This window comes from Amborella trichopoda, chromosome 1 (genome assembly GCF_054954075.1).
Source record: "Amborella trichopoda isolate Santa Cruz 75 chromosome 1, AtrichopodaSantaCruz75HAP2 v2.0, whole genome shotgun sequence".
NCBI classification, from domain to species: Eukaryota; Viridiplantae; Streptophyta; class Magnoliopsida; order Amborellales; family Amborellaceae; genus Amborella; species Amborella trichopoda.
Genome location: NC_142336.1, coordinates 35,995,781 through 36,016,266, shown reverse-complemented (window position 1 = coordinate 36,016,266; position 20,486 = coordinate 35,995,781). Strand labels below are relative to the sequence as shown.

The 20,486-nt window shown below is 34.4% G+C and overlaps 1 non-coding gene and 1 pseudogene across 1 annotated transcript; both read left to right on the top strand.

Annotated features, from left to right (window-relative positions):
* The first annotated feature begins 5,617 nt into the window (after positions 1–5,617).
* On the top strand, positions 5,618–7,612 carry LOC148783799 (protein FAR1-RELATED SEQUENCE 5-like; annotated as a pseudogene).
* A 12,111-nt stretch (positions 7,613–19,723) lies between these two features.
* On the top strand, positions 19,724–19,848 carry LOC148783798 (U5 spliceosomal RNA). Its single transcript, XR_016047256.1, has one exon. It is a non-coding gene; the product is annotated as a U5 spliceosomal RNA (small nuclear RNA).
* The last annotated feature ends 638 nt before the right edge of the window (positions 19,849–20,486 follow it).

The following is a 20,486-nucleotide window of genomic DNA, read 5'->3' as shown; positions in this document are numbered from 1 at the left end:
GGCACTTGTATTCTCCCTGTCTCACACCATGAAGAAATTTTATTCTTTATCTCATCATTTCAAATATCATAAATTTGATTCTCCCACTGATCTTTAATGTTTCTTTGCTACCACCAAGTCTCTTTATGTATCCCTTCATCTTGAAGGAACCAAGATGCTTTTATAGGTATTGTGTTTCTTCTTCTTTCTGTAATTCCCAGATCGAAAACTCTTCATATAGAGTGTCATATCTCACCAACTCTGTATTACATCTCTATGAAGTTTCACTATAATAAACCATACTCATGACACACTATACAACCCTTAAATGAGCCCTAAAAAAGGTCTCCATACTTACGAATCTAAGGATGTGCCTTATCATGTCACATATTTTAATTTACTGTAGAATAGAGCATGAGCATTCCATGATAAAAATATGATATCTCTCAACTCATAAAGATTTTATCTCCAAATACTTTTGAATATTGAAATAGACTTAAAAAATATAAAATAGTGCTCAATTCCATCCCTAAATCATACCATTTAGTGAGTCTTCATTTTAGTGACATTTACGTCACAATACAATTTTCTCAGCAGAAAATCTGGTTGAGCACATCTCAATAAAACCCTAAACCCTAACAAATAAACAGTCTTAATATATACATTTCCTTTTACAAATGCACTCCAAACCAAGATTCACCAATCCCTCTGAGAAATATTTTCCAAAACAAAATAAATCAAAGGAGTTGGGGGCATTCACTTCCACATTTGGTCCCAAAGGGAAGTGGCCTCTTGTAGGATTGCGCGATAAAGATGACCTTCTGTATATCGATGAGGGCCTCCACTTCCTTCGTAACATACTTGCAGACACATGGCATGTTTGCCGCCACCACTGCCGAGCAGCAAGCCACCGATGGTGGAATATGCGGACCCTGTGTTCATCACATAGGGAAGGCAGCTTGTCATCAATGCCTGTAGGTCATTCTAGCATCCTGTATCTGTAGTGCCACTCTCAAACATGGCCATGACCGGCACCATTAGAAAACCAATAGTGGTGATAACCATTGCCTTCTGTCTCTCTCTCTCAAGATTTAGGGTTTTTGGGGGAGGAGGAGGGGGATTTTATAGGAGAGAGAAGAGAGCATTGTTCATGCAAACTTGGCTTTCCAACCTCGTGCTTGCTGCAACCACCTTTCTTAAATCTTTTCTATCTTTTTGAGGAGAAGCAAGATGCCTTCATTTCGAAGTGCGGTCTTAACTAATGGAAAGGGAGATGTACTTATTAAAAGTAGGTTACAGTGTGATGTATTTTTAACTGAGATCATTTACTTTTTGTACAAAGTGGTCACATTAATATTGACCATTGAATGTGAAATTGGGTGGCTGCAATTATTTCATTGACCGAGCTCAAACTTCAAAAGAAATGTTCTCTAACTTTGTGACACACCCAAGCTATCAAATTTCACATTAGATGATTGTAAGTAATTGTGACCACCTTGTATCAATGGTAAATAGATTCATTGTATACAATCCCTTTTTAACTTGAGGAGTTTATTGTCTTCCTTCGTGAGAAGAAGATATGTACATGTACAATGTGACATCACCACCATTCACTGCTGAACGGTAGATTTTATAGGAAGTATGTGTCAGTTTTTTTGGCGTAGTATAAATTACATTCTAGAATGATTTACGTATGGATCCTAATATTATAGGTAAAAAACAAATTGTTATGCTTATAGGAGGAAGTTATAAAGGTGAGTCAACTTGCATTTTTTTATTTTTTCAAAATGTCCCCTAGGTCAACCCGAACTGTGCCTTTTCTTTTTTTTGTTAGTAGGGCAGTACCACAAGCTTTAGGGCATTGCCCTACTAACAAAAATAAAAAAATAAAAAAAATACTCACAATTCAGGTTGACAGATGGGCAGTTTTGGAAAAAGAAAAAAGACCGGTTGACCGATCTTCTTTGAAATTTCTGCCTATAAGCGGTGCCTTTCATATTTTACCTAAAATTTTGGGGTCCATCCGTAAATTACTCTGGATTCTATATGAAGCATATGTTAGTATTTCCAAAAATACATTGAGGGAACTTAGGTGTGGCGTCAATAAGTGATAAGATGAAACAAATAAAATTAGGTGGGTTGGCAACGTGCATCATAGACCCAATACAATACTGGTTAGGAGGTGCAATTTATTTCAAGTGAAAGGCTCTAAAAGGGCAAAGGACATGGATGGAAGTAGTGATAAAAAATATGTGGGCTTATGGCTTTACTGAGGGTATTCCCCTAATAGAACAAAATGGCAAAACATGATTCATCCAATGGACCCTAAACAATTCGGATAAGGCTCCATTGATGATGATGGAGTATTACTAGTTTTGAGTTAAAAACATGGAAAAAGTTTATAAAGGGTAAGGTCCTAAACAATCAAATAAAGGTGCACCTCAAAAATTCACTAGTAAAGATTGTTTTGATGCTGAAAAACCTCAATTCGATCATCTCGACCTCAAGATATAGGGACATAAGGAAAATAGATTTCAAGTTTTAGAAATAGTGTATTTTATTATAGTGTATTATCTAGATCGTCAATTTTCAAGATTTTCAAGTACTCATAGATCCATTCAATCTACACTATATTTTAATCTTTAAAAATTTTATAATTAGTGATGAAAATAAATTCACAAGCCATCATAAAGATTATTGAGAGTGCATATTTTGACACTATTTGAAGGTGAGCCTGACTTTGATTGTTTAAGGCCTCAACCTCATACAAACTACACCCTAAAACTATTTTACTCTATTTCACAATAATATGACTACTATGTAGTGGTGCGGCAAATAGTCTTTTTTTTTTGGTAGGTAAAAATGACAAAGTCAGTGGGGATTTGGACCCTACCCTTTGGGTACCTTTGGGAGAATGGAGTCAGAGACATCCTTATGGGGCTTGTCAATACTACCACCAAGGCCCCATGCCATTCTCAGTGCTGTAATAGAGTATGGTTTATATAGGGAGATTATATATCATTTGAGTATCGATCCTCTAGGACCCTTCCCCACCCAATTGTATAGGACCCCAGTTAATAGCCGTTGGATTTGTATGCAAATCTTGAGATGAAGTTGGAGGCTAAGCGTCAAACCGTCTTCCCACCAAGTTGCCGGTGACCATCCTCTGCCTCCCTCTCTCTCTCTCTCTCTCTCTCTCTCTCTCTCTAAAGTACTCCTTTCAAACAAAACTTGCACTTCCGCTCGCCTCTGTGAAACTCTCTATAGCAACTTGCCCTCTCCCGCTATCCTCTGTGAAAGAGAAGAGAAATGCCCCAAACCTGTTGCCCCAAACCCTAGCAGGATTACTCTCTCTCTCTCTCTCTCTAAATTACTCTTTTACTCAATGCAAATAAAGGCAGCCTGTTCTCTTCTCTAAGGAATTCTCTACCCCATGCCCTGGCAGAATGCAACCCACTTCAACAAGCGTGCAAGGCCTGGCTACGAGACCCGTTAGAAAAGCTGCAAAATCTCTTCTTGATTTCATCTTCACAGAGGTAAGGGGAAGTTTTCCTTATGAACCAAAGAGCCCCCATTGTTCTTTTTACTAAACAATCCTGGGTTTTCTCTTTCTTTCTTAAACTTATTTGAGAGAAAAGTTTGGGTTTTAAGCTATAATGGGGCGTTGTTCAGGCAGACAATGCACTTACAGTCTCAATTATCTTGAAACAAAGAGACATTATGGTTACCCATCTTCTCTGAGAGTCTTGAGCTTCATTATAGGAGGAGAACTTCACAATGGCAAGGTTTTATCTTTGAAATTTCATGCTTCCTTTGATATACTTACTGCAAAATCTCTTCTTCATTTCATCTTCACAGAGCCCGTTCTCTTCTCTACGAAACTCTCTACCCCAAGCCCTAGTAGAGTTACGATAGCTGCAGAGGCCATTTTATCTCATGCTAAAGTGGAAGAACTTGGTCTTTTTATTTCAGATTGTGGGCTTGATCCATTGCTTTTTTTTTGCATCACAAGGTTTGTATGTTATCTCTCTAGCAATAGTTGGCTTGTTTTCATTTGGGTTCTCTCTCTTTTACCTGGATCTTTTTTTTTTCAAATGAATCAATACAAGAGATGGAATTCATTTCCTTGATTGAGGTGGGAGATTTGGGGGATCGATTCATTGTCATTGGGTCTTTTTTTTCATTTGGTTTTTCTCTTGCTCTCTCTTTCTTTTTATTTAAGTTGAAGTCAGGCCTGTGACATCTGATAAAATTATTCGGTGATGAAGTTTGTGCTTATCACAATCTATCATTGGGGGCATTTCTTAGATTATTATTGGTTTTCTCATTTACTATATGATACATCCCACATCACAATATATCAAACTTTGTTCTCAACATTTCTGAACTGTTAGGGCAATTTTTAGATTCCTTAATCAAGGGATTGTCTGATGACTCTGATCCTTATGTTGCAGAGTTGGTTTTTTTTATTCTACACTTTTTCAATGATTTTCACATTTTCTTGTATTTAGGTTCTCAATTTTGTATGTCATCCTAACCTAAAGAACTTGTCTAAAGAGAAAGAGGAAGGCTTTTTAATTTTTTATTCTCTTGAAATTTTCCTTAAGTTTTGTAAATTATTTAATTGTTCTCTCTCTACATTATTCTTGTCAAGGGTTTACTGTTCTTTTACTTTAATAAATTAATGGCAGTGTTGGATTATTACTATTGATTTGCTTTGGTAGTTTGGCACTATGCAAATAATTGCGCTATTGCTAAATTGAAGCAAATGATGGGCAGTTGATTATTTCCTAGAATTTTTTCATGAGCCATATTGATTATTTCCTCTCTTTATAAGATTATTCACACATGATGGGTCATTGCTATTTCTTTGACTTTTGAATTTGAGAAATTGAGTTAGTGGTGAGATAATTACTATTTCGCTCAACACTTTTGCTGCAAATTTTTTGATGCAAATTTTGGGCTTCTTGCCAATTTAATTTTGAAAATTTTCTTTGTAAATTTATTGTAAATTGTATGATTTGTAACTTTGTGTTGTTTTGTATGAATCCCCAATTGATTACCTAACTTGTCCTTGTATTGTGTACTTTAACCCAAACAGAAAGTGTATAATGCACATGCTAATGCTTCTTTTCTGTTTATCCTCCCATTAGCAATGCTTTTTACTTTATAACATGATGGAACATGCTGCCCTTTTTGTTTTTGCTATTAAATTAGACTGTAATTGCATCCTTTAATATTTTTTTATTCTCAATTTTAGCTCTCTTTTTCATCTAGTGACATGTATTAATTACTTTCATAGAACCCTTGTCGTCCACACCCTTTAATATTGAATTTTTTTCTTTTTCTATATCAAACCTATTATTATTGTGGTGGTATAAAATATGACACATGATAAGTCATTTTTGTCATTCTCATTCCATGCTGCTGAGCCAGAAAGAGACACCAAAAAGTTATAAGCTTTCCTCCTTACCATGGAGTCAACCATTGATGATCATTCCTTATGGTATGGTGCCAATGCGGAAGAAATTGATAGTTCTATCAAGGTAATGAGTGCTTCAGAAATGGTTATTTTTTTGTTCATGTTGAAATCTGACCAATCTTTTTTGCTTGTGTTAAAGTTTAACCAATCATTTGAATGCAACAAACACCTGTGAAAAGTGTACATGAACTAGTGAAATCACATGCAAAAGGGAGCAATAATGATGGTTCTAAGGAGTTTGGTGTTATAAATACTTGCAGTGAGGAAGATGAAAATGAAAGATTGGGAAGCTATCCAAATGAAAGAAATATTGCTTGTGAACCATTTGTGGGTATGGAATTTTCATCTGAGGAAGAAGCAAAATTATTCTATAATGAATATGCGAGGCGAATGGGATTTAGCATGCGCATGGGAAATATAAAAAAAACACAACATGAAGGGGTCGTACGCTCTTGTAAATTTCTATGTTCAAGAGAAGGATTTTTTTCAAGGAAAGTTAATAGTGGAAAACCTACTCGGAAGGCACCACAAACAAGAGTTGGTTGCAAAGCAATAATGAAAATATGTAAGAAAGGTATTAACAAGTGGGTTGTTAACACGGTTCGACAAAGACCACAATCATGTATTTGTGAGCCCAAGTAAGGTGCATTGTCTCCGATCGCATCGGGCTGTTTCTGAATGTAAGAGAAGTATTATTGATACTTTTCATAAAGCTTGGATTCCTACTAATAAGATTATGAATGTCTTTAGAGCAGAATCTAGTGGAGACTGTAATTTAGGCCTAATAGAATGTGATTGCACAAATGAGCTTAGAAAGTTTAAAAAGAAAATCCTTGACAATGATGCACAATTGCTCTTAAATTATTTAAAGCGGATGCAAAGTGAAAATCCTTAATTCTTTTATGCAATTGATGTAACTGATGATGGCCATTTAGCAAATATTTTTTGGATTGATGCTAGGTCAAGGAATGCATATCAATGTTTTGGGGATATGGTGATTTTTTATACAACCTATAAGATAAATAGGTTTAAAATGCCTTTTGCCCCATTTACAAGAATCAATCACCATACAATTTCTACTTTATTTGGTTGTGCACTTTTGGGAGATGAAACCGAATCGTCATTTATTTGGCTATTTGAGACATGGCTTTCAGCAATGAATGGTAAACATCCAATTACAATAATCACTGACCAAGACAAGGCCATGCAAGGAGCTTTGATCGTGTATTCCCAAGCAGTGTCCACGGATTTTGCAAATGGAATATCTTAAAAAAGATCAATGAGAAGTTGGGTAGCATTTGCGCAAAACATCCAACTTTTGTTAAGGAGTTCCTTAATTGTATTAATTGGACCGAAACAATTAAAGAGCTTGAGAGTTCATGGAGATTAATTATTGATAAGTATAAGCTAAAGGAAAATAACTGGTTAGCATCGTTATATGATATTTGACAAAAATGGATACCAATCTATTTGCATGGTACATTCTTTGCAAATTGCTCTACTACCCAGCGAAGTGAAAGTATAAACCATTTTTTTCACTGGTTTTTTAACTCTCAAACTACCCTGCAAGAATTTATTCTTAAATATGAAGAGGCCCTTGATCGCCGGTATAATGATGAACCCTATTTAGATCATGTCACGTCTTACTCTACACCAACTTTGAACACAAGACTACCTATGGAGAAACAAGCAGCAGATGCTTATACTAGGACAATGTTCCTTAAATTTCAAAAGGAATTGGATGAAGTGATATCCATTATGGTAAAGAAAATTGAGGAGGATGGCTTAATCAACACATACAAGTTGACAACATATGAAAAAAGCAGCAAAGAATATGTAGTTGTATTTGATACCTCTAAAATCGAAGCAACTTGTAGCTGTAAAACATTTGAGTTTTCTGGGTTTCTTTGTAAGCATATATTAACAGTTTTCCATCGTAAGCATGTTCGAGAAATTCCATCCCAATACATTTTGAAGCGATTGACAAAGAATGCCAAGAAAGGGACTTTATTAAATGAGCATAGAAAAGGAATGATGGGAAATTCCATGGATTCTCGATTCTCACGATTCAACTATTTAAGTAGTCAAGCAATCAACCTTGTAGAGATTGGGGTGAAATCTGTGTGTGTTTTTTATATGGTGTTGCTATGATTTCAAGAATTGAGGCAAACAGCTATCCATGAGGAAAATATTGAAAATGCATCACAAGTTTGCTCTAAGGACAATGAAAGTAACTTGGGAATAGCTATGACAACAAGTGATATAAATCAAGATTGTTCAACAAGTAATATTATACTACAAAATCCATTACGGACAACAACAAAGGACCGCCCTTCGGCCACAAGAATCAAATCACCAGCAGAGAAGCTGCCACGGAAGCTTGTTACATGTCGTATGTGCAACAAAGTGTGACATAATTCGCGTACTTGTTCATTGTCAAAAAGTAGTGATTCACAGCTTATAGGGGTAAGATATTGATTATTTTGTACTTGTACTCTCTTTGTCTACCTTCTTCCTACTTTCGCTAGTTGTATGACAAGTTCTTTTGTTTTCTACCTTACTTTATAGATTTCAATGATAGATGTCATGTGCACAGATCAATCCTCGAATGCTATGATTCGAGATTATAGTGGTGCCTTTTAGGTAAGCTTTTATTATTATGGTACTCTTCCCAATGGGATACATGCAAGCTAGTTAAATATATTTTATTTTATATAATCATTTCTTTTATACTTATCTATGATTTATTCTGGCCATGAAAATTTGGACCCCTTAGTGATGATTTTTTTAACTCTTTACTTGCAGTTTAATGTAACCACAACATTTTGTTTCCACCTTTGTGGATGAGTCTCACTTTTGTTATGGAACTACTCATTGGTATAGCCAACTCAGCATCTGATCCTCTCGTTAAAGAGGGAACAACACAAAGCAACAAATATGGGATAATTTTTAGTAGCTTTTTGAGCACATGGTCCCCCCATTTTTTGTATATTAATTTCTTGTTTAGATTTTGGATTTAAGCATTTTTGAGGCCCTTTACAGGTTTTTGTATAGAACCACCAAGCTTAGAAATCCAAAGGATGAATGGAGTATTTTTTGAGCCCCTTTACAGGTTATGGGTCAGTAGAGTATTTGGTTAATGCTGAGAAAGGTGAAGATGAATGGGACTTTATGAATGTACTTGTGCACAAATCTTTTCTTGTTTAATGAAAATCGACAGATATGAAAATGTGACTTTTAACAGCAATGTATTACATAGTATAGCATGAGAGAGAGAGAGAGAGAGAGAGACTGATTGCAAGTTATTTCACATTTTTAATTGATTCTAATGTGAATAGTGATCATCTTTGCATGGCTGACTTGATGAGCTTATGGGTTGTCTCCATCACCAATTGGCAAACTTCATCAATTCAACCAGAAAACAATTTACAGGGAATGTGATTCTCAAGCTTGTTTTTTATCATGTAATCATTTTTTTATGTTTGGTAACTCACTTTTCGGGTGCACATGCAAGAGCAAATCATTTCACTATGACATTGTAGCTTACTTGTGGGGTCCCATGAAGATATGACAAAAGCCTGAACCCCATAGCATATCTAGGTGATATCCACATGTATTAGAAACCAATTCAAGAAATCCCAATATTTTCCAAAATATCCAAAAAAATTCAAGCATTGCTCTGATGAAAAACACATTTCACCTCATATTTAAGTATATTCAGAGTCCCAATAGTCAACAAGCAATTTGAGTTCTAACCACATCTGAAAAAATAGTAACCAGCTATTCAACCCTAACAACTCATCAGTGGACATAAAGAAATTGGATGCCATTTCAAACTTAAAATACAAGGGTATCTCTCCAGTAATTCATCAACAGTTTCATTAGACTTTAGAATAATCAATGAAATATATATATATTTAATCTATGGATGAACAATTACATTGGGAAATCATCAGCAAAGATTCATAACAGCAGTGCAGATTAGCTTCTTTTAAAATCCTTTCCATAAGAGTTTTCCAAGAAGAACTGACTAACTGATCACCCTCCTTTGAATTAAAATCCATAACAATTCGTAAACCATTCTTGATCTGCCCATGTTTAACAATCATGGGCAAGATAGCATTCAACGTAATCAGATCAAGAGAAAGAACCATAGCGCTTCAGGAGAAAGAACCATAGCGCTTCAGGAGACCGAACCATAGCGCTTCATCGAGCTTCTCTTCCTTAACCAAGCCATGGATGACCGTGTTATATGTTGAAACATTTGGATTGCATCCCTTTTCGGGCATCTCATAGAACATATTTAAGGCCAAACCAAGTTTCCCATCCTTACAAAGAGAATCCATTATTGTGTTATATGACACTGTGTCTGGAGGACCACCACGTTGATCCATTCCCTTAAAAAACTCCATTGCTTTCTCAATTTTACCCTCTTTACCCAACCTAGCCAACTATGTGTTATAAGTCACAACACTGGGTTTGAGTTTCATTTCTTTCATTTTATGAAATATCCCATGATTCATCTACTCTATCAACTCCATAGAGAACCCCAATCAAAGTATTAATTCTGATTTCATCTGAGTCACACCCATTTTCCATTATTTGATGTAACAACTTGACTACTTCATCCACTTTCCCTGCCTTGCCATAGCATTTGATCATCATGTTATAGGTGATTGCATCAGGTGATTAGCCACTCAATTTAAGCTCCCGGAAAACATCTTTCGCTTCCCCAAGTCTGCCTAGTTCTGCAAGATTATGTAAACATACATTACAAGCAACAACATTAGAAACAATTCCTTTGTTCTTCATCCTCCCAAATATTTCTAGCGCCTTCTGAAGGTCCCCTGATTTCCCGAAATAATCAATGAAAAGAATATAAGTATATACAGTGGGTTGAGGACCATGGAGACCCATAAACTCAAAGAGCTCTTGAGCTTCACCAAGTCTATCAACCTTGAGATGTTCCAATATCAAGGTGTTATAAGTATGTGGATTTGCCGATATACCCTTCTTCTCCATCACATCTAACATTTTTAGTGCTTCACCCACTCTTTCCGCTTTGAATAGAGCATTGATAAGTAGTGTGAAGCTAAACCACATTGGTGCCATAGTCATAAGATCACCAAACAGGTCGATCAAGGTGATATATGTTACCCTATCAGACCTGTGATTACCACTTTTCATTTGATAGAACAACTTCTTTGCATCAGCTAATCTACCACAAGAACAAAGGAAATCCAACAGGACAATAAAAGTAATAACATCTGGTTAGCACCCGTCTCCCTCCATTCTTCTTCAAAGCCCAAACGCTTCATCTATCTTTCTACATCTTCCAAATATTCTGATACGAATTGTATAAGTATAAATATTAGGCCTCAATCCCAAAGCTTCCATTTCATGCAAAAGGTACATAACAGTATTGATATCCTTCGTCTTTCCAAAGGCAAGCATGAGAGCAGAGTAAGTTTTCAAACTAGGTTTTATGTTTTCAGCGACCATGCATCTGTAAACTTCCATGGCTTCTCTCTGAAACCCAGATTGAAGCAAAAGGTGAATCAACCCATTTGTAAGAGAATACATTTAGGACAAAACCAGCATGACTCATCATCTCAAGGGCAACTGAGGCTCGCTTAATTCCTCCAAAAATATCTAAACCTTTGAAAATTGTCAAGTAGGTTTCTTGGTTTCTTTGGATTATTTGTTGTTGAATCAAATCACATACCATTGACATTTCTATAACTTTCCCATTGATTCTGAGAATATCAAGCATATAATTGCAGGTTTCAGTGATATGAATGATCTTGGGTTGTTGGGCTATTGATTTAAAGAACACAAGTGCCTCGAATGGGTCAGAGTATGACCTCAAAACTTCAATAACCCCATCAGAATTTAACCCTTTCCTAATCCTACGCTTAATCTTGGCTTCATTATAGCTACTAAAATTAATTCCACAGCTAACATGATGGGTTCTTCTATTTCCTTTGAAATAACAATAAAAACCAGTAAGTATATCAAAGGAAGCACGAAATTTCAAAGATAAAACCTTGCCATTGTGAAGTTCTCCTCCTATAATGAAGCTCAAGCCTCTCAGAGATATGGGTGACCATAACTTCTCTTTGTTTCTAGATAATTGAGACTGTAAGTGCATAGTCTGCCTGAACAGAGCTCCATTAGAGCTTAAAATCCAAACTTTTCTCTCAGACAAGTTCAGGAAAAAAAGAGAAAACCCATGATTGTTTAGTGAAAAGAACAATGGGGGGCTCTTTGGTTCATAGGGAAACCTTCCCCTTACCTCTGTGAAGATGAAGTGAAGAAGAGATTTTGCAGCTTTTCCAACGAGTCTTGTAGCTGGGCCTTGCAAGCTTGTTGAAGTGGGTTACGTTCTACTAGGGCTTGGGGCAGAGAATAGAGAACGGGCTGCCTTTTTTTGCCTTGAGTAAAAGAGTAATTTAGAGAGAGAGAGAGAGAGTAATCCTGCTGGGCAACAGGTTTGGGGCATCTTTTATCTTTCACAGAGAATAACGGGAGAGAGCAAGTTGTTACAGAGAGTTTCACATAGGCGAGCGGAAGTGCAAGTTTTTTTTGAAAGGAGTACTTGTGAGAGAGAGAGAGAGAGAGAGAGAGAGAGGCAGAGGATGGTCACCGGTAACTTGGTGGGAAAACGGTTTGACGGTCAGCCTCCAACTTCATCTCGAAATTTGCATATAAATCCAACGGCTATTAACTGGGGTCCTATACAATTGGGTGGGGAAGGGTCCTATAGGATCATTACTCATATCATTTTTATCTATTTTACATCATTAAATTAGAGTTAAGGGGTGGACATATATCGCCAAAATAATAAGGGTTATTTCAATAGATATTGTAGGATACATTTTCATCTTTAAAAAGACTAATTACGCAACTATTTTAGGAGAGAGAGAGAGAGAGAAAATTATGCACTTATTTTAATATAGAAAAGTAATATTTAATAGATAAAGAAAAATGCTGACCATATTTAAGGAAGAAAGAGAGAGAGAGAATCACGGGGATAGATAGGTAGGTTTCCATTTTTAAGGGAAAAGAGAGACCCAAGATGCCTAATCCTATCTTTAAAGGGGAGAGAGACGTGGAGATAACATAGAGAGAGGGTATATGAGGAGAGAGAGATAAAGAGATAAAAATGGAAAGAAAATCAAGGATATAGATAGACTTAAGGGAGAGAGAAGTACGTGTTAGAAGGAGATGGAGAAAAAATCAAAGAGAGAGATCATTGAAGATTTATTTGGGTGAATATCAAGAGGTTCCCTTTAATTTTATATAAAGATGACACATTTCTTTATTTTACGTATATCATTGAGTGTACTAAATCTCCCAAACAATAAAAGCATAAAGAGAGAAGATTACCCAGACTGAAAGAAAATTTAAGGAAAGTTTTTCTAAAATCTCCAATGGTGTCATCCAAGGGAATAAAATAATTTTATTTTTTGACAATATATTAAACGTATAGGCCAATAGCTTTGCCTTTCATTTACATGTGAATTGTGAAGCATGAATGGAGATATGAATCCAATCATTCAAAGAGAAAGCATCTCCGAACACATATATATGTAGAGTTAATTTACATAGGGTTCAACTTTTCCCTTTAACAGCCTCCGTTGATATTTTCTATTTACTTCATTACATTATTTTATTTTATTTAAATATAGTTTCCTATAATTTTTCTAATAATTTTTATTTTTATTTTTATTTGCATTAATTTTTATTCTTCTCTATGTTTATATTTTTATAACTATATTATTTGTGTAGTTATGAAGCGCAATGAGCATATTCATCTTTTGAGGTAAGTTGTCACATTTTTCATTAAATTTTCAAATGGCATTGCTTCCTAGGCATAATATAAGTGAGATTGTAGTAGAAAAACCTTGCCCCTTGAAGGTATGTAGTTATTTTATTTGAATTTCACAATCACCTATTCTATACATTTTTTGGTTCACAATCTTATTGCAAAAATTATATTCTTTAGAGTACCTGATACGACGTCTCATAATTGCTAATAAATATCATCTTCCCATAATTTTATTTGTTAATTTTGAAATTTTGAACTAATGAAAAATTTGTATTTTTTTTTATGCTTGATGTTGTTATCGTATGTAAAAATATTCTAAACTAACATAATTTCTAAGAAAACATACAAATACTAAAGTTTCATTGACAACTAGGCCTGGAAATTTACCCCGGCCTGACCAGAGACCCAATGACCCACCTTGATCTACGTCCGGGTATGGGTCCAAGATTTGGTGGGTTGGGTTCTGGTCCAAATCTTGGACCCAAATAGCAAATAGGACTGGGTTTGGGTCCATGTTAGAAAAACCAGATGATCTAACTGGTAACCGCCGGGTTAGATCAGAATCGGCCATTGGTCGGTTTCGATTTTAGGCGGTTTTGGTGATCATCCGGTATTTTTTTTAAAAAGTAAAAAAATATATATATAACATTCAAAAAAATAAAGAATTTGGTTTGTAATATATTTTTTAATATTCTATACATTATTGTAAAGATTAAAAATTATTTTGGTCACGAATACTCACTTTAATATTTTCCCATCTTTTTCTAAAAAATTTAAAAATACCCCTAGGCACAATTGGTTATTTAAAATCTATTATTTTCATCAATTTTCAACTTCATTTGAATGTGTTTTGTTTTATTCGTTCTTTATATGCTATTCATATTTTATTAGATTTTTTTGAATCTTTTTTATTTTTTTCAACAATTTTTTGACTGCCAGGGTCTTACCTAGTTAGAACGATTGAATAAACCGGTTTACCTGTTACGCCGGTTAAACCATTTCCGACCCCAGGTCCGGTTAACCATTCCGATTCGATTTTGTTAACACTGGTCCGGGTATTGGTGGACTTAATCCGGTTATTCTAATATGTTATAGATTTTTTTATATATAAATTAATAAATATTATATATTAATATGTATATTTTTTAAAAAGTTTTTAAAAAATTTTATCCCCAACACAATTTTATGTAATGTGGTTATATGTTTTTGATAATTTTTAGTATTTTGTTGGTAATTTTAGTTACACGTTATTAGGTTTTTTATTTTTTATTTTTATTTTTTATATCTATGTTTTTGTTTTTTCTATGTTTAACCCATCGGGTCAAGCTCCAGGTCGGCAAAATAAATTTGGGTCTAGGTCTGAGTCCGGGTCTGGGTCTGGGTTTGGGTCCCATACATGTATTTTCGAGCCGGGTTTAGGTGTGAACCCAACCTGGCCCATTCCCAGCCCTATCGAAAATGAGTGTGATTTGGTAACTCTTTTTCTTTTTTTGTTTTTTTTTTTGTTATAAGTAATTAAGTATGAATTTCAAAATTTTCATGAAATGTTTATGAGTGTGTTTAACTTGTTTATTCAATTTTGTTATTTCTTTTTGGTTATTTGATAAAAATTAATAAATATTTAAAATTACCAAACTGATTTCCAATATTTAAATCCTGAAATTTTGAATTTAAAATTTTTAGGCTTTCAAATATTTTGCTTTTTTATGTTTATTACCACTTACATATATAGTAAACAAAAAGTTATGTAGTAAACAAAAAGTTACATATATAGTAAACAAAAAGTTATGTTATATCATCAACATCATCCTAACATCTTTCCAATTAATTGAGATCGGCTACACGATTCTAGTCTCTTATTCTGCTCTATTAATAGTCTTAGCCTCAGTGAGGAAAAAAAAATTATGTTATATGAATACAAGATATAGGAAATAGAAAAAAAACGATACCAATTTTATTCTTTCTTTCATTTTTTTTGAAAATTGAAAATTTGAAGTGCATACTTTTACGCTTAAAAAATAGTTTATGGCTAATTTTTTCATTCTATAAAAATAGTTTCACGGCTAAGTTTCTTATTTCTCATATTTTCTATTTGAATACTACTTTTACTTTCCCATATTTTTAAACTTTCTTTTCAAATCATAAGGTTTACAATAAAAAAAAATAGTTTTAAAATCTTTCATATTTTTAACTTATGAATTTTAAATGATTTCAATTTTCCATGGCACATTAGCATATTCTTTAAGGATTTTTACAATATAAAATAATATATTCTTGGAGAAATGTTTTTTTTTTTTTTTTCCTTCCCCCTAAGAGTAGTGTTCCAATTATTTTTATGATACAGTTCTTAAAAAAAATGAAAATCAATATCACATCGAAGTATTTTTTAACACAAAAAAAAAAAAAACTTCTATGGCTGGTTTTAAAAGTTGGTAACAAATAGTAATTTAGAAAACAACTTTTGTACTTTTTACTAACATCAAACTATTGTCTAATAGATCTCTTTGGTCATTGAATAATGGGTGCAGTTTGTATAGAGCCGAACCTTAAAACAATCAAAATAGAGCGCATCTTGAAATAATGTCCAGAGATGTGGTTTCAATATTGGAAATCTTTGTGATAGCCTTAAAATAAATTTTTATATCTAATTATAAAATTTAAAGCTTCAAAAATATTATAGTTTGAGCAGATATATGAAAACTTGAAAATTGACAGTAAAAAAATATACTACAAGATGTACTATTTTCAAAACTTGAAATCTTTTTTTTTTTCCATATATCCATGCATCTGGATGTCAAGATGATCAATTTAAGGATATTTGAGTATCAAAACAACCTCTTTTAGTGAAATTTTTGATGGGTGCTCTAATTTGATCGTTTTGAACATCGGCTCTGTATAAACTTTTGCCTTGAATATTTGATAACTATTCGACAATAAATTTTAATATTTACGCGTGTTGCACGAAACTCACCTAGTGTCCTACAAATGGAGGATAGAGAAAGCTTCCGTGAGCATGCATGCAAGGACGTTTAAGCCGGTGCACATGCAAATGCACACGCATCGAGACGTGCGTGCGCTTTGCGTGCATTGGTATCGGGTGGCAATGGACCATCTCCCTTTGCCTGGCCCAACAATCTAGCCCGATACAAAGTAGGCGGGGCTCCTTAATTTTGGCCTGAGGGCTAAGGCCTAACTCCATGCCTGGTAGCAGAACTTGGCTAGGGGTTAATGACATGGCGTAGCCTCACCTATACACTATCAAAGGCATTAATGGATCAGTCGGGTTCCGACGTCTTCGACCCTGACCTGACCCAACTGGGTCATAGGTAGACCCATAATTGACCCAAACCCTGTCCAGGTTGTGTTGGGGCCGGGTCTAGAGAAACAAAAATAAACTTTATTAAAAAAATATCTGATAAATAATGTTATATACATACATAAATATTTTATATAGATATCATACCAAATGGGCGTTGACCCGAAGACAACCCGACCACATAAGTTCCATGATGAACCCAAACCCAAAGTGCAATTTATGTACTTTTAAGCAAAATTTTGAGGTGGTGCCTAGATGAAAGAAAACAAAACAAATAGGTAAAATGACTTAAACACCCATATTGATTTCTTGAATTGTTTGACCATTTTAATGATATATTTCCTAAAATATTTATAGAGATTGATTTTGTAATGGATTAGAATCGTTTTCATGCTTTCTTTAGCCTTCCACCCCCTGAACGTTGATAGATTTAGGTAGAATTCTAAATGAATAACATGGAGCATCAACCAAATCTTTTTTCCATCAAATCAAAGAATCCTCTTTGCTCGTCCATCAGGGTAGCAAATCTAGTTCTTGCTGTATGAAGTTATTGGCCATTTACAATTCTCATGTGTCTATTAATTTAGATCTATAATAATTGGTCTAGACTTAAACCACCAAAAAAGCAGTTTTAGAGCTATTTGTTAAATGTCTTTTGGGACCATTTTTAAGGCCCTTTGAGCCCTCCCCCCCAATCCATAAGTCAATAATTTAGTTGAAGGTCCAAATGAACCCTATGGACCAACAACCCTAAACTTTCTTTCCTCTGTAAAATCTGCAGCTGGAGTTTTCGCTGTCCACCTGGTTGACCCCACTTTGGATGCTACAGTTTAGTAGACATGTTTTAAAGTTTAAAAATGAGCGGAGATTGAAGTAACCTCCCTTGATCTTACTTTTAGACATAACCATCGTTTGCAAAATTGCCCGATCTCACTGATAACCGTTTGGTTAGATCCGAACCGGCTAGTGGTCGGTTTCGGTTTTGAGCGTTTAAGGTGATCAATCGGTATTTTAAAAAAAAAAATCAAAAAAATATATATAAATTTTCAAAAATAAGGAATTTGATTTGTAATGTATTTTTAAATATCTTTAGAAAATATAAAATGGGTTTAAATCCATTTTTTCATTAATTTTCAACTTCATTTGAATATTTTTTTTTTTTTTTTAATAATTCTTTATAAGCTTTTCATATTTTAGTTTTTTTTTTGTATTTTTTTTTAAAATTTTTTTTAAACACTTTTTGACCGTTTGAAACTTTCTTTGTTAGAGCGGTTGATTCGGTCGGTTTACCGGTTAGACGGTTAAACCGCTTCCAAGCCTATGTCCGGTTAACCGTTCCGGTTTGATTTTGCGAACATTGGACATAGCACCCACAATACTTTGTAAATTATACCCCCAACGTCAAAACTTTTTTATTTTTGCAATCACCTTTTTTAAGACGAAATTTTTCAAACTTTGTAACACATCCAAACTATCAAATTTCACGTCAAACATCAAATGGTTGTAAGTAATTTTGACATCCTTATATCAAATGTAAATGGACTCATTATATCCGATCCCTTTCGAATATACTAATAAATCAGTTGAACCATTGTAAAGACCATTATCTCTCCCACTAATTTGTTACATTAAAAGATATTTACATTCAAAAACATTATTTCAAAAGATATTTAATTTCTTTTTTTCATTTTGATCCCTGCTCAATTGTAGGCCTACATCATATGGGTTCAGCCCAGGCACTCCAAACTTTTATGCTAATATAATGAAAATTGATGGTGCTTATGTTCAGAGATCTTTTCTGTTTAAGTGTTGATATTCAGCTTCATGTATCTGAGATCTCTCCCTCTCTTGCTTTCTGTCCTCTGTTAAGAGAGAATTCATCCCCTCATATATATTTCATCTCTCTCTCACTTGCTTTAACTCCTCCATTCTCGGCTTAAAGCCAAATTTTTCGATCCACCACTGTTTCTCTTTCTAACTTTTAAGCTTCTTCTCTCTCTTCTCATCTGGCAAGCGCAGGTTAGGGGTGGCAATGGACTTGGACTCGGCCCGCAACCGGACGGGAAGATCTGAGCTGAATCCGGGTGTGGGTCTAAAAATTGGAACCGGCGGCAGCGGGTTGGGTCCGAGTCCAAATTTTGACCCAAACACTATTTGGGTTTGGGTTCATGTAGACCCGAATAGTGTTGAATATGTTGATATTTAAATAATATTGAATACATGATATTTAAATATTTTTTAAGTAAGGATGAAATTTCAGGGCCTAGGCTTTTTTTTTTTTTTATATATAATATCCATGTGGCCTAGGCTTTATGAAAACAAACTAAAACCTCAATTCAAATCTTCATCCGGAAAGCACTTTCGGCATTGAAAATCTTCATGATGACTCTTAAATCAACTTCCAATACCGATAATAAAATTTGAAACTTAAAAAATGGTACAGATCTTGTGGATCTATGAACACTTATTTTTAGGGTTAAATGGATTTGGTTTAGATGATTTGTTGCAATATACAATATTTTTAAAACTTGAAATCGTACATTTTTTTTACAACCGTAATGTTCAAGTTGAGAAGATTGATTTAAAGGTTTTTCTACACTTGAATTGCTTTGATGAAGTATGAGGTGAGGCTTTTTAATTTTTGGTAAAGCTGCAGCTCTATCAAATCATTTTCTATTAAAAAAATATAACTATATATTTTTTGTTATAATATATATATATAAAAAAAAGATCATGTCAGCCCAAGAGCCAATAGCTAAATATATAGATATTTTGACTTTTGGGTTGGGTCTGATTGGATCCAAGTTTGACATTATATTTTAATGTTTAGGTCTAGGTCGGATGACTTTGGGTCCGGGTCCTTTAATAATTTTTCGAGTCTAGATCTGGCCGGACCTAGACCCAGACCCATCCCGTTGCCACCTCTCTCTCACTCACTCATCTGGGTCCATGTTCAATGACTTCGGGTCTGGATCCCTTAATAATTTATCTGGTCTGGGTTTGGTCGGACCCGGACCATCTTATTTCTATCTTTGTTTGAAGTATGCCGTTGTGTTGCTCTCTCTCCCCTCTCTCTCTCTAGAATACGAAGTAAAGGCCTATTGGTTTAGTCCCCCATCGTTGAGTAAAGAGAAATTGACGGAGCGAACTATTCTTTCGCCTTTGACTAAAGAATACCGTGTGCTCGCCACTCCAAGCGGCATAAGCCTACGTTTGTAAGGGCTTCTCTCTCTTGAGATTAGCCCCCACAAAACAAACAAAACGTCCATTTATTTTCCCTCCACAAAGAAAAAAATTTTGTGCCTCAAAGTCGTTCTATTTTACCATCTTAATCCATCAGGAAAAAAAATTTGTGCCTCAAAGTCGTTCTATTTTCCCATCATAAAAACAAAATTACTTGCCGGTATGTATTAGACTTCAGTTTTCTAATAAATTAAGGCTATAACTTTTTAGGATGAGGTTAATACAGTGTTCGCAAAACCATCTGGTAACAGCCTGGTTAGATCGGAACCATTCGTTCCGGTTTTGAGAATGGTTCCTGTTTTTTAAACTTTAGATACAATACTATTTCAAATTTATATCACATATATTAGGATGGTTTATTGGTTAGCTTTGACGGTTAACTTATATGTGAATCATGGTTTGAATCTTGCTCCCTTCCTTTATTATTAGACCCAATAACCAATACACTATTTACTAGTTGACAAAAAGAAGTGCCTATATTATATATAACTTAATTTTTTCTTCATTTTCTTTAAAAAAAAGAGTTTATCAAGTCGATTCTTTTAACACTTTTTTAATATTATTTACATTATGATAAAGATTAAAAAAAATTTGGTCAATAATACTTTTATAGTTTCCCATCTTTTTCAAAAAAA